General features: G+C 36.7%; 1 non-coding gene and 11 pseudogenes across 1 annotated transcript; all 12 read right to left on the bottom strand.

The window, feature by feature from the left end:
- Positions 1-486: 486 nt before the first annotated feature.
- Positions 487-605, bottom strand: LOC145647418 (5S ribosomal RNA; annotated as a pseudogene).
- A 790-nt stretch (positions 606-1,395) lies between these two features.
- On the bottom strand, positions 1,396-1,514 carry LOC145648083 (5S ribosomal RNA; annotated as a pseudogene).
- A 790-nt stretch (positions 1,515-2,304) lies between these two features.
- Positions 2,305-2,423, bottom strand: LOC145648381 (5S ribosomal RNA; annotated as a pseudogene).
- Positions 2,424-3,213: 790 nt separating this feature from the next.
- On the bottom strand, positions 3,214-3,332 carry LOC145648082 (5S ribosomal RNA; annotated as a pseudogene).
- Positions 3,333-4,122: 790 nt separating this feature from the next.
- Positions 4,123-4,241, bottom strand: LOC145648380 (5S ribosomal RNA; annotated as a pseudogene).
- Positions 4,242-5,031: 790 nt separating this feature from the next.
- Positions 5,032-5,150, bottom strand: LOC145650539 (5S ribosomal RNA). The gene has a single exon (XR_014116710.1). It is a non-coding gene; the product is annotated as a 5S ribosomal RNA (ribosomal RNA).
- A 1,228-nt stretch (positions 5,151-6,378) lies between these two features.
- LOC145648491 (5S ribosomal RNA) lies at positions 6,379-6,497 on the bottom strand (annotated as a pseudogene).
- A 790-nt stretch (positions 6,498-7,287) lies between these two features.
- Positions 7,288-7,406, bottom strand: LOC145648831 (5S ribosomal RNA; annotated as a pseudogene).
- Positions 7,407-8,197: 791 nt separating this feature from the next.
- Positions 8,198-8,316, bottom strand: LOC145648490 (5S ribosomal RNA; annotated as a pseudogene).
- A 1,228-nt stretch (positions 8,317-9,544) lies between these two features.
- LOC145647417 (5S ribosomal RNA) lies at positions 9,545-9,663 on the bottom strand (annotated as a pseudogene).
- A 790-nt stretch (positions 9,664-10,453) lies between these two features.
- On the bottom strand, positions 10,454-10,572 carry LOC145648081 (5S ribosomal RNA; annotated as a pseudogene).
- Positions 10,573-11,362: 790 nt separating this feature from the next.
- Positions 11,363-11,481, bottom strand: LOC145648379 (5S ribosomal RNA; annotated as a pseudogene).
- Positions 11,482-12,023: the final 542 nt, after the last annotated feature.

Below are 12,023 nucleotides of genomic sequence, written 5' to 3'. Positions count from 1 at the left end.
TCAAATTTGAACATGATAGCTTGAACATAAATTAAAGGGATGCAATACAATCTTACAGCACCTGCTATTCCCTGGTACTAAAATATTTCTATTTAATCTGTACACTTCACATACAAGCTTGTCAGTTGCAGATTAAAGTAAAGTGATGCAACAAAAACTTACAGCATCTGCTATTCCCAGGTGCTAACAGATAGTTTTTTTAATTAATCACTGCATTTCACATCCTAGCATGTCATCTTGACAGTAAATTAAAGTGATTCAAGAGAAGCTTACAGCATCTCGTAGTCCAAGGTGCTAACAGATAGTTTTTGATGAATCACTGCACTTCACATTCAGGCATGTGAGTTGGAGAGTAAATGAAAGTGATGCAAAAAAAACTTACAGCATCGGCTATTCCCAGGTGCTAACAGATAGTTTTTTTTATTAATCACTGCACTTCACATTTGAGCATGTCAGCTTGAAAGTAAATTAAAGTGATGCAAGAAAAGCTTACAGCACCCGGTATTCCTAGATAGGGTCCCACCTCAGTACTATCCAGGCCCAAACTTGCTTAGCTTCCAAGGTCAGATGAGATTGGGCGTTCTCAAGCTGGTGTGGCCGTAAGCCTTAAACACTTACTCAAATTTCCTAATCATAGCAAATATGATCAAAGACCAATCTGACAATTTTTTTTATTAATCCCTGCACTTGACATTCTAGAATGTTATCTTGAATGTAAATTAAATGATGCAATAAAAGCTTACAACATCTGGTATACGGAGGCACTAACAGACAGTTTTTTGATGAATCACTGCACTTCACATTCAGGCATGTGAGTTGGAGAGTAAATGAAAGTGATGCAAAAAAAACGTACAGCATCGGCTATTCCCAGGTGCTAACAGATAGTTTGAGTTAATTATTCACTGCACTTCAAATTTGAACATGATAGCTTGAACATAAATTAAAGGGATGCAATACAATCTTACAGCACCTGCTATTCCCTGGTACTAAAATATTTCTATTTAATCTGTACACTTCACATACAAGCTTGTCAGTTGCAGATTAAAGTAAAGTGATGCAACAAAAACTTACAGCATCTGCTATTCCCAGGTGCTAACAGATAGTTTTTTTAATTAATCACTGCATTTCACATCCTAGCATGTCATCTTGACAGTAAATTAAAGTGATTGAAGAGAAGCTTACAGCATCTCGTAGTCCAAGGTGCTAACAGATAGTTTTTGATGAATCACTGCACTTCACATTCAGGCATGTGAGTTGGAGAGTAAATGAAAGTGATGCAAAAAAAACTTACACCATCGGCTATTCCCAGGTGCTAACAGATAGTTTTTTTTATTAATCACTGCACTTCACATTTGAGCATGTCAGCTTGAAAGTAAATTAAAGTGATGCAAGAAAAGCTTACAGCACCTGGTATTCCTAGGTAGGGTCCCACCTCAGTACTATCCAGGCCCAAACTTGCTTAGCTTCCAAGGTCAGATGAGATTGGGCGTTCTCAAGATGGTTTGGCCATAAGCCTTAAACACTTACTCAAATTGCCTAATCATAGCAAATATGAACAAAGACCAATCTGACAATTTTTTTTATTAATCCCTGCACTTGACATTCTAGAATGTTATCTTGAATGTAAATTAAATGATGCAATAAAAGCTTACAACATCTGGTATACGGAGGCACTAACAGACAGTTTTTTGATGAATCACTGCACTTCACATTCAGGCATGTGAGTTGGAGAGTAAATGAAAGTGATGCAAAAAAAACGTACAGCATCTGCTATTCCCAGGTGCTAACAGATAGTTTGAGTTAATTATTCACTGCACTTCAAATTTGAACATGATAGCTTGAACATAAATTAAAGGGATGCAATACAATCTTACAGCACCTGCTATTCCCTGGTACTAAAATATTTCTATTTAATCTGTACACTTCACATACAAGCTTGTCAGTTGCAGATTAAAGTAAAGTGATGCAACAAAAACTTACAGCATCTGCTATTCCCAGGTGCTAACAGATAGTTTTTTTAATTAATCACTGCATTTCACATCCTAGCATGTCATCTTGACAGTAAATTAAAGTGATTCAAGAGAAGCTTACAGCATCTCGTAGTCCAAGGTGCTAACAGATAGTTTTTGATGAATCACTGCACTTCACATTCAGGCATGTGAGTTGGAGAGTAAATGAAAGTGATGCAAAAAAAACTTACAGCATCGGCTATTCCCAGGTGCTAACAGATAGTTTTTTTTATTAATCACTGCACTTCACATTTGAGCATGTCAGCTTGAAAGTAAATTAAAGTGATGCAAGAAAAGCTTACAGCACCTGGTATTCCTAGGTAGGGTCCCACCTCAGTACTATCCAGGCCCAAACTTGCTTAGCTTCCAAGGTCAGATGAGATTGGGCGTTCTCAAGCTGGTGTGGCCGTAAGGCTTAAACACTTACTCAAATTTCCTAATCATAGCAAATATGATCAAAGACCAATCTGACAATTTTTTTTATTAATCCCTGCACTGGACATTCTAGAATGTTATCTTGAATGTAAATTAAATGATGCAATAAAAGCTTACAACATCTGGTATACGGAGGCACTAACAGACAGTTTTTTGATGAATCACTGCACTTCACATTCAGGCATGTGAGTTGGAGAGTAAATGAAAGTGATGCAAAAAAAACGTACAGCATCGGCTATTCCCAGGTGCTAACAGATAGTTTGAGTTAATTATTCACTGCACTTCAAATTTGAACATGATAGCTTGAACATAAATTAAAGGGATGCAATACAATCTTACAGCACCTGCTATTCCCTGGTACTAAAATATTTCTATTTAATCTGTACACTTCACATACAAGCTTGTCAGTTGCAGATTAAAGTAAAGTGATGCAACAAAAACTTACAGCATCTGCTATTCCCAGGTGCTAACAGATAGTTTTTTTAATTAATCACTGCATTTCACATCCTAGCATGTCATCTTGACAGTAAATTAAAGTGATTCAAGAGAAGCTTACAGCATCTCGTAGTCTAAGGTGCTAACAGATAGTTTTTGATGAATCACTGCACTTCACATTCAGGCATGTGAGTTGGAGAGTAAATGAAAGTGATGCAAAAAAAACTTACAGCATCGGCTATTCCCAGGTGCTAACAGATAGTTTTTTTTATTAATCACTGCACTTCACATTTGAGCATGTCAGCTTGAAAGTAAATTAAAGTGATGCAAGAAAAGCTTACAGCACCTGGTATTCCTAGGTAGGGTCCCACCTCAGTACTATCCAGGCCCAAACTTGCTTAGCTTCCAAGGTCAGATGAGATTGGGCGTTCTCAAGATGGTTTGGCCATAAGCCTTAAACACTTACTCAAATTGCCTAATCATAGCAAATATGAACAAAGACCAATCTGACAATTTTTTTTATTAATCCCTGCACTTGACATTCTAGAATGTTATCTTGAATGTAAATTAAATGATGCAATAAAAGCTTACAACATCTGGTATACGGAGGCACTAACAGACAGTTTTTTGATGAATCACTGCACTTCACATTCAGGCATGTGAGTTGGAGAGTAAATGAAAGTGATGCAAAAAAAACGTACAGCATCTGCTATTCCCAGGTGCTAACAGATAGTTTGAGTTAATTATTCACTGCACTTCAAATTTGAACATGATAGCTTGAACATAAATTAAAGGGATGCAATACAATCTTACAGCACCTGCTATTCCCTGGTACTAAAATATTTCTATTTAATCTGTACACTTCACATACAAGCTTGTCAGTTGCAGATTAAAGTAAAGTGATGCAACAAAAACTTACAGCATCTGCTATTCCCAGGTGCTAACAGATAGTTTTTTTAATTAATCACTGCATTTCACATCCTAGCATGTCATCTTGACAGTAAATTAAAGTGATTCAAGAGAAGCTTACAGCATCTCGTAGTCCAAGGTGCTAACAGATAGTTTTTGATGAATCACTGCACTTCACATTCAGGCATGTGAGTTGGAGAGTAAATGAAAGTGATGCAAAAAAAACTTACAGCATCGGCTATTCCCAGGTGCTAACAGATAGTTTTTTTTATTAATCACTGCACTTCACATTTGAGCATGTCAGCTTGAAAGTAAATTAAAGTGATGCAAGAAAAGCTTACAGCACCTGGTATTCCTAGGTAGGGTCCCACCTCAGTACTATCCAGGCCCAAACTTGCTTAGCTTCCAAGGTCAGATGAGATTGGGCGTTCTCAAGCTGGTGTGGCCGTAAGGCTTAAACACTTACTCAAATTTCCTAATCATAGCAAATATGATCAAAGACCAATCTGACAATTTTTTTTATTAATCCCTGCACTGGACATTCTAGAATGTTATCTTGAATGTAAATTAAATGATGCAATAAAAGCTTACAACATCTGGTATACGGAGGCACTAACAGACAGTTTTTTGATGAATCACTGCACTTCACATTCAGGCATGTGAGTTGGAGAGTAAATGAAAGTGATGCAAAAAAAACGTACAGCATCGGCTATTCCCAGGTGCTAACAGATAGTTTGAGTTAATTATTCACTGCACTTCAAATTTGAACATGATAGCTTGAACATAAATTAAAGGGATGCAATACAATCTTACAGCACCTGCTATTCCCTGGTACTAAAATATTTCTATTTAATCTGTACACTTCACATACAAGCTTGTCAGTTGCAGATTAAAGTAAAGTGATGCAACAAAAACTTACAGCATCTGCTATTCCCAGGTGCTAACAGATAGTTTTTTTAATTAATCACTGCATTTCACATCCTAGCATGTCATCTTGACAGTAAATTAAAGTGATTCAAGAGAAGCTTACAGCATCTCGTAGTCTAAGGTGCTAACAGATAGTTTTTGATGAATCACTGCACTTCACATTCAGGCATGTGAGTTGGAGAGTAAATGAAAGTGATGCAAAAAAAACTTACAGCATCGGCTATTCCCAGGTGCTAACAGATAGTTTTTTTTATTAATCACTGCACTTCACATTTGAGCATGTCAGCTTGAAAGTAAATTTAAGTGATGCAAGAAAAGCTTACAGCACCTGGTATTCCTAGGTAGGGTCCCACCTCAGTACTATCCAGGCCCAAGCTTGCTTAGCTTCCAAGGTCAGATGAGATTGGGCGTTCTCAAGCTGGTGTGGCCGTAAGCCTTAAACACTTACTCAAATTTCCTAATCATAGCAAATATGATCAAAGACCAATCTGACAATTTTTTTTATTAATCCCTGCACTTGACATTCTAGAATGTTATCTTGAATGTAAATTAAATGATGCAATAAAAGCTTACAACATCTGGTATACGGAGGCACTAACAGACAGTTTTTTGATGAATCACTGCACTTCACATTCAGGCATGTGAGTTGGAGAGTAAATGAAAGTGATGCAAAAAAAACGTACAGCATCGGCTATTCCCAGGTGCTAACAGATAGTTTGAGTTAATTATTCACTGCACTTCAAATTTGAACATGATAGCTTGAACATAAATTAAAGGGATGCAATACAATCTTACAGCACCTGCTATTCCCTGGTACTAAAATATTTCTATTTAATCTGTACACTTCACATACAAGCTTGTCAGTTGCAGATTAAAGTAAAGTGATGCAACAAAAACTTACAGCATCTGCTATTCCCAGGTGCTAACAGATAGTTTTTTTAATTAATCACTGCATTTCACATCCTAGCATGTCATCTTGACAGTAAATTAAAGTGATTGAAGAGAAGCTTACAGCATCTCGTAGTCCAAGGTGCTAACAGATAGTTTTTGATGAATCACTGCACTTCACATTCAGGCATGTGAGTTGGAGAGTAAATGAAAGTGATGCAAAAAAAACGTACAGCATCGGCTATTCCCAGGTGCTAACAGATAGTTTGAGTTAATTATTCACTGCACTTCAAATTTGAACATGATAGCTTGAACATAAATTAAAGGGATGCAATACAATCTTACAGCACCTGCTATTCCCTGGTACTAAAATATTTCTATTTAATCTGTACACTTCACATACAAGCTTGTCAGTTGCAGATTAAAGTAAAGTGATGCAACAAAAACTTACAGCATCTGCTATTCCCAGGTGCTAACAGATAGTTTTTTTAATTAATCACTGCATTTCACATCATAGCATGTCATCTTGACAGTAAATTAAAGTGATTGAAGAGAAGCTTACAGCATCTCGTAGTCCAAGGTGCTAACAGATAGTTTTTGATGAATCACTGCACTTCACATTCAGGCATGTGAGTTGGAGAGTAAATGAAAGTGATGCAAAAAAAACTTACAGCATCGGCTATTCCCAGGTGCTAACAGATAGTTTTTTTTATTAATCACTGCACTTCACATTTGAGCATGTCAGCTTGAAAGTAAATTAAAGTGATGCAAGAAAAGCTTACAGCACCTGGTATTCCTAGGTAGGGTCCCAACTCAGTACTATCCAGGCCCAAACTTGCTTAGCTTCCAAGGTCAGATGAGATTGGGCGTTCTCAAGATGGTTTGGCCATAAGCCTTAAGCTCTTACTCAAATTGCCTAATCATAGCAAATATGAACAAAGACCAATCTGACAATTTTTTTTATTAATCCCTGCACTTGACATTCTAGAATGTTATCTTGAATGTAAATTAAATGATGCAATAAAAGCTTACAACATCTGGTATACGGAGGCACTAACAGACAGTTTTTTGATGAATCACTGCACTTCACATTCAGGCATGTGAGTTGGAGAGTAAATGAAAGTGATGCAAAAAAAACTTACAGCATCTGCTATTCCCAGGTGCTAACAGATAGTTTGAGTTAATTATTCACTGCACTTCAAATTTGAACATGATAGCTTGAACATAAATTAAAGGGATGCAATACAATCTTACAGCACCTGCTATTCCCTGGTACTAAAATATTTCTATTTAATCTGTACACTTCACATACAAGCTTGTCAGTTGCAGATTAAAGTAAAGTGATGCAACAAAAACTTACAGCATCTGCTATTCCCAGGTGCTAACAGATAGTTTTTTTAATTAATCACTGCATTTCACATCCTAGCATGTCATCTTGACAGTAAATTAAAGTGATTCAAGAGAAGCTTACAGCATCTCGTAGTCTAAGGTGCTAACAGATAGTTTTTGATGAATCACTGCACTTCACATTCAGGCATGTGAGTTGGAGAGTAAATGAAAGTGATGCAAAAAAAACTTACAGCATCGGCTATTCCCAGGTGCTAACAGATAGTTTTTTTTATTAATCACTGCACTTCACATTTGAGCATGTCAGCTTGAAAGTAAATTAAAGTGATGCAAGAAAAGCTTACAGCACCTGGTATTCCTAGGTAGGGTCCCACCTCAGTACTATCCATGCCCAAACTTGCTTAGCTTCCAAGGTCAGATGAGATTGGGCGTTCTCAAGCTGGTGTGGCCGTAAGCCTTAAACACTTACTCAAATTTCCTAATCATAGCAAATATGATCAAAGACCAATCTGACAATTTTTTTTATTAATCCCTGCACTTGACATTCTAGAATGTTATCTTGAATGTAAATTAAATGATGCAATAAAAGCTTACAACATCTGGTATACGGAGGCACTAACAGACAGTTTTTTGATGAATCACTGCACTTCACATTCAGGCATGTGAGTTGGAGAGTAAATGAAAGTGATGCAAAAAAAACGTACAGCATCTGCTATTCCCAGGTGCTAACAGATAGTTTGAGTTAATTATTCACTGCACTTCAAATTTGAACATGATAGCTTGAACATAAATTAAAGGGATGCAATACAATCTTACAGCACCTGCTATTCCCTGGTACTAAAATATTTCTATTTAATCTGTACACTTCACATACAAGCTTGTCAGTTGCAGATTAAAGTAAAGTGATGCAACAAAAACTTACAGCATCTGCTATTCCCAGGTGCTAACAGATAGTTTTTTTAATTAATCACTGCATTTCACATCCTAGCATGTCATCTTGACAGTAAATTAAAGTGATTCAAGAGAAGCTTACAGCATCTCGTAGTCCAAGGTGCTAACAGATAGTTTTTGATGAATCACTGCACTTCACATTCAGGCATGTGAGTTGGAGAGTAAATGAAAGTGATGCAAAAAAAACTTACAGCATCGGCTATTCCCAGGTGCTAACAGATAGTTTTTTTTTATTAATCACTGCACTTCACATTTGAGCATGTCAGCTTGAAAGTAAATTAAAGTGATGCAAGAAAAGCTTACAGCACCTGGTATTCCTAGGTAGGGTCCCAACTCAGTACTATCCAGGCCCAAACTTGCTTAGCTTCCAAGGTCAGATGAGATTGGGCGTTCTCAAGATGGTTTGGCCATAAGCCTTAAACTCTTACTCAAATTGCCTAATCATAGCAAATATGAACAAAGACCAATCTGACAATTTTTTTTATTAATCCCTGCACTTGACATTCTAGAATGTTATCTTGAATGTAAATTAAATGATGCAATAAAAGCTTACAACATCTGGTATACGGAGGCACTAACAGACAGTTTTTTGATGAATCACTGCACTTCACATTCAGGCATGTGAGTTGGAGAGTAAATGAAAGTGATGCAAAAAAAACTTACAGCATCTGCTATTCCCAGGTGCTAACAGATAGTTTGAGTTAATTATTCACTGCACTTCAAATTTGAACATGATAGCTTGAACATAAATTAAAGGGATGCAATACAATCTTACAGCACCTGCTATTCCCTGGTACTAAAATATTTCTATTTAATCTGTACACTTCACATACAAGCTTGTCAGTTGCAGATTAAAGTAAAGTGATGCAACAAAAACTTACAGCATCTGCTATTCCCAGGTGCTAACAGATAGTTTTTTTAATTAATCACTGCATTTCACATCCTAGCATGTCATCTTGACAGTAAATTAAAGTGATTGAAGAGAAGCTTACAGCATCTCGTAGTCCAAGGTGCTAACAGATAGTTTTTGATGAATCACTGCACTTCACATTCAGGCATGTGAGTTGGAGAGTAAATGAAAGTGATGCAAAAAAAACGTACAGCATCGGCTATTCCCAGGTGCTAACAGATAGTTTGAGTTAATTATTCACTGCACTTCAAATTTGAACATGATAGCTTGAACATAAATTAAAGGGATGCAATACAATCTTACAGCACCTGCTATTCCCTGGTACTAAAATATTTCTATTTAATCTGTACACTTCACATACAAGCTTGTCAGTTGCAGATTAAAGTAAAGTGATGCAACAAAAACTTACAGCATCTGCTATTCCCAGGTGCTAACAGATAGTTTTTTTAATTAATCACTGCATTTCACATCCTAGCATGTCATCTTGACAGTAAATTAAAGTGATTCAAGAGAAGCTTACAGCATCTCGTAGTCCAAGGTGCTAACAGATAGTTTTTGATGAATCACTGCACTTCACATTCAGGCATGTGAGTTGGAGAGTAAATGAAAGTGATGCAAAAAAAACTTACAGCATCGGCTATTCCCAGGTGCTAACAGATAGTTTTTTTTATTAATCACTGCACTTCACATTTGAGCATGTCAGCTTGAAAGTAAATTAAAGTGATGCAAGAAAAGCTTACAGCACCCGGTATTCCTAGATAGGGTCCCACCTCAGTACTATCCAGGCCCAAACTTGCTTAGCTTCCAAGGTCAGATGAGATTGGGCGTTCTCAAGCTGGTGTGGCCGTAAGCCTTAAACACTTACTCAAATTTCCTAATCATAGCAAATATGATCAAAGACCAATCTGACAATTTTTTTTATTAATCCCTGCACTTGACATTCTAGAATGTTATCTTGAATGTAAATTAAATGATGCAATAAAAGCTTACAACATCTGGTATACGGAGGCACTAACAGACAGTTTTTTGATGAATCACTGCACTTCACATTCAGGCATGTGAGTTGGAGAGTAAATGAAAGTGATGCAAAAAAAACGTACAGCATCGGCTATTCCCAGGTGCTAACAGATAGTTTGAGTTAATTATTCACTGCACTTCAAATTTGAACATGATAGCTTGAACATAAATTAAAGGGATGCAATACAATCTTACAGCACCTGCTATTCCCTGGTACTAAAATATTTCTATTTAATCTGTACACTTCACATACAAGCTTGTCAGTTGCAGATTAAAGTAAAGTGATGCAACAAAAACTTACAGCATCTGCTATTCCCAGGTGCTAACAGATAGTTTTTTTAATTAATCACTGCATTTCACATCCTAGCATGTCATCTTGACAGTAAATTAAAGTGATTGAAGAGAAGCTTACAGCATCTCGTAGTCCAAGGTGCTAACAGATAGTTTTTGATGAATCACTGCACTTCACATTCAGGCATGTGAGTTGGAGAGTAAATGAAAGTGATGCAAAAAAAACTTACACCATCGGCTATTCCCAGGTGCTAACAGATAGTTTTTTTTATTAATCACTGCACTTCACATTTGAGCATGTCAGCTTGAAAGTAAATTAAAGTGATGCAAGAAAAGCTTACAGCACCTGGTATTCCTAGGTAGGGTCCCACCTCAGTACTATCCAGGCCCAAACTTGCTTAGCTTCCAAGGTCAGATGAGATTGGGCGTTCTCAAGATGGTTTGGCCATAAGCCTTAAACACTTACTCAAATTGCCTAATCATAGCAAATATGAACAAAGACCAATCTGACAATTTTTTTTATTAATCCCTGCACTTGACATTCTAGAATGTTATCTTGAATGTAAATTAAATGATGCAATAAAAGCTTACAACATCTGGTATACGGAGGCACTAACAGACAGTTTTTTGATGAATCACTGCACTTCACATTCAGGCATGTGAGTTGGAGAGTAAATGAAAGTGATGCAAAAAAAACGTACAGCATCTGCTATTCCCAGGTGCTAACAGATAGTTTGAGTTAATTATTCACTGCACTTCAAATTTGAACATGATAGCTTGAACATAAATTAAAGGGATGCAATACAATCTTACAGCACCTGCTATTCCCTGGTACTAAAATATTTCTATTTAATCTGTACACTTCACATACAAGCTTGTCAGTTGCAGATTAAAGTAAAGTGATGCAACAAAAACTTACAGCATCTGCTATTCCCAGGTGCTAACAGATAGTTTTTTTAATTAATCACTGCATTTCACATCCTAGCATGTCATCTTGACAGTAAATTAAAGTGATTCAAGAGAAGCTTACAGCATCTCGTAGTCCAAGGTGCTAACAGATAGTTTTTGATGAATCACTGCACTTCACATTCAGGCATGTGAGTTGGAGAGTAAATGAAAGTGATGCAAAAAAAACTTACAGCATCGGCTATTCCCAGGTGCTAACAGATAGTTTTTTTTATTAATCACTGCACTTCACATTTGAGCATGTCAGCTTGAAAGTAAATTAAAGTGATGCAAGAAAAGCTTACAGCACCTGGTATTCCTAGGTAGGGTCCCACCTCAGTACTATCCAGGCCCAAACTTGCTTAGCTTCCAAGGTCAGATGAGATTGGGCGTTCTCAAGCTGGTGTGGCCGTAAGGCTTAAACACTTACTCAAATTTCCTAATCATAGCAAATATGATCAAAGACCAATCTGACAATTTTTTTTATTAATCCCTGCACTTGACATTCTAGAATGTTATCTTGAATGTAAATTAAATGATGCAATAAAAGCTTACAACATCTGGTATACGGAGGCACTAACAGACAGTTTTTTGATGAATCACTGCACTTCACATTCAGGCATGTGAGTTGGAGAGTAAATGAAAGTGATGCAAAAAAAACGTACAGCATCGGCTATTCCCAGGTGCTAACAGATAGTTTGAGTTAATTATTCACTGCACTTCAAATTTGAACATGATAGCTTGAACATAAATTAAAGGGATGCAATACAATCTTACAGCACCTGCTATTCCCTGGTACTAAAATATTTCTATTTAATCTGTACACTTCACATACAAGCTTGTCAGTTGCAGATTAAAGTAAAGTGATGCAACAAAAACTTACAGCATCTGCTATTCCCAGGTGCTAACAGATAGTTTTTTTAATTAATCACTGCATTTCACATCCTAGCATGTCATCT

Source organism: Electrophorus electricus, chromosome 13 (assembly GCF_041902795.1).
Source record: "Electrophorus electricus isolate QZ-2024a chromosome 13, ASM4190279v1, whole genome shotgun sequence".
Classification (NCBI taxonomy): domain Eukaryota; kingdom Metazoa; phylum Chordata; class Actinopteri; order Gymnotiformes; family Gymnotidae; genus Electrophorus; species Electrophorus electricus.
The sequence above is the reverse complement of the archived record's forward strand: the minus strand, read 5'-3'. Positions and strand labels throughout refer to the sequence as shown.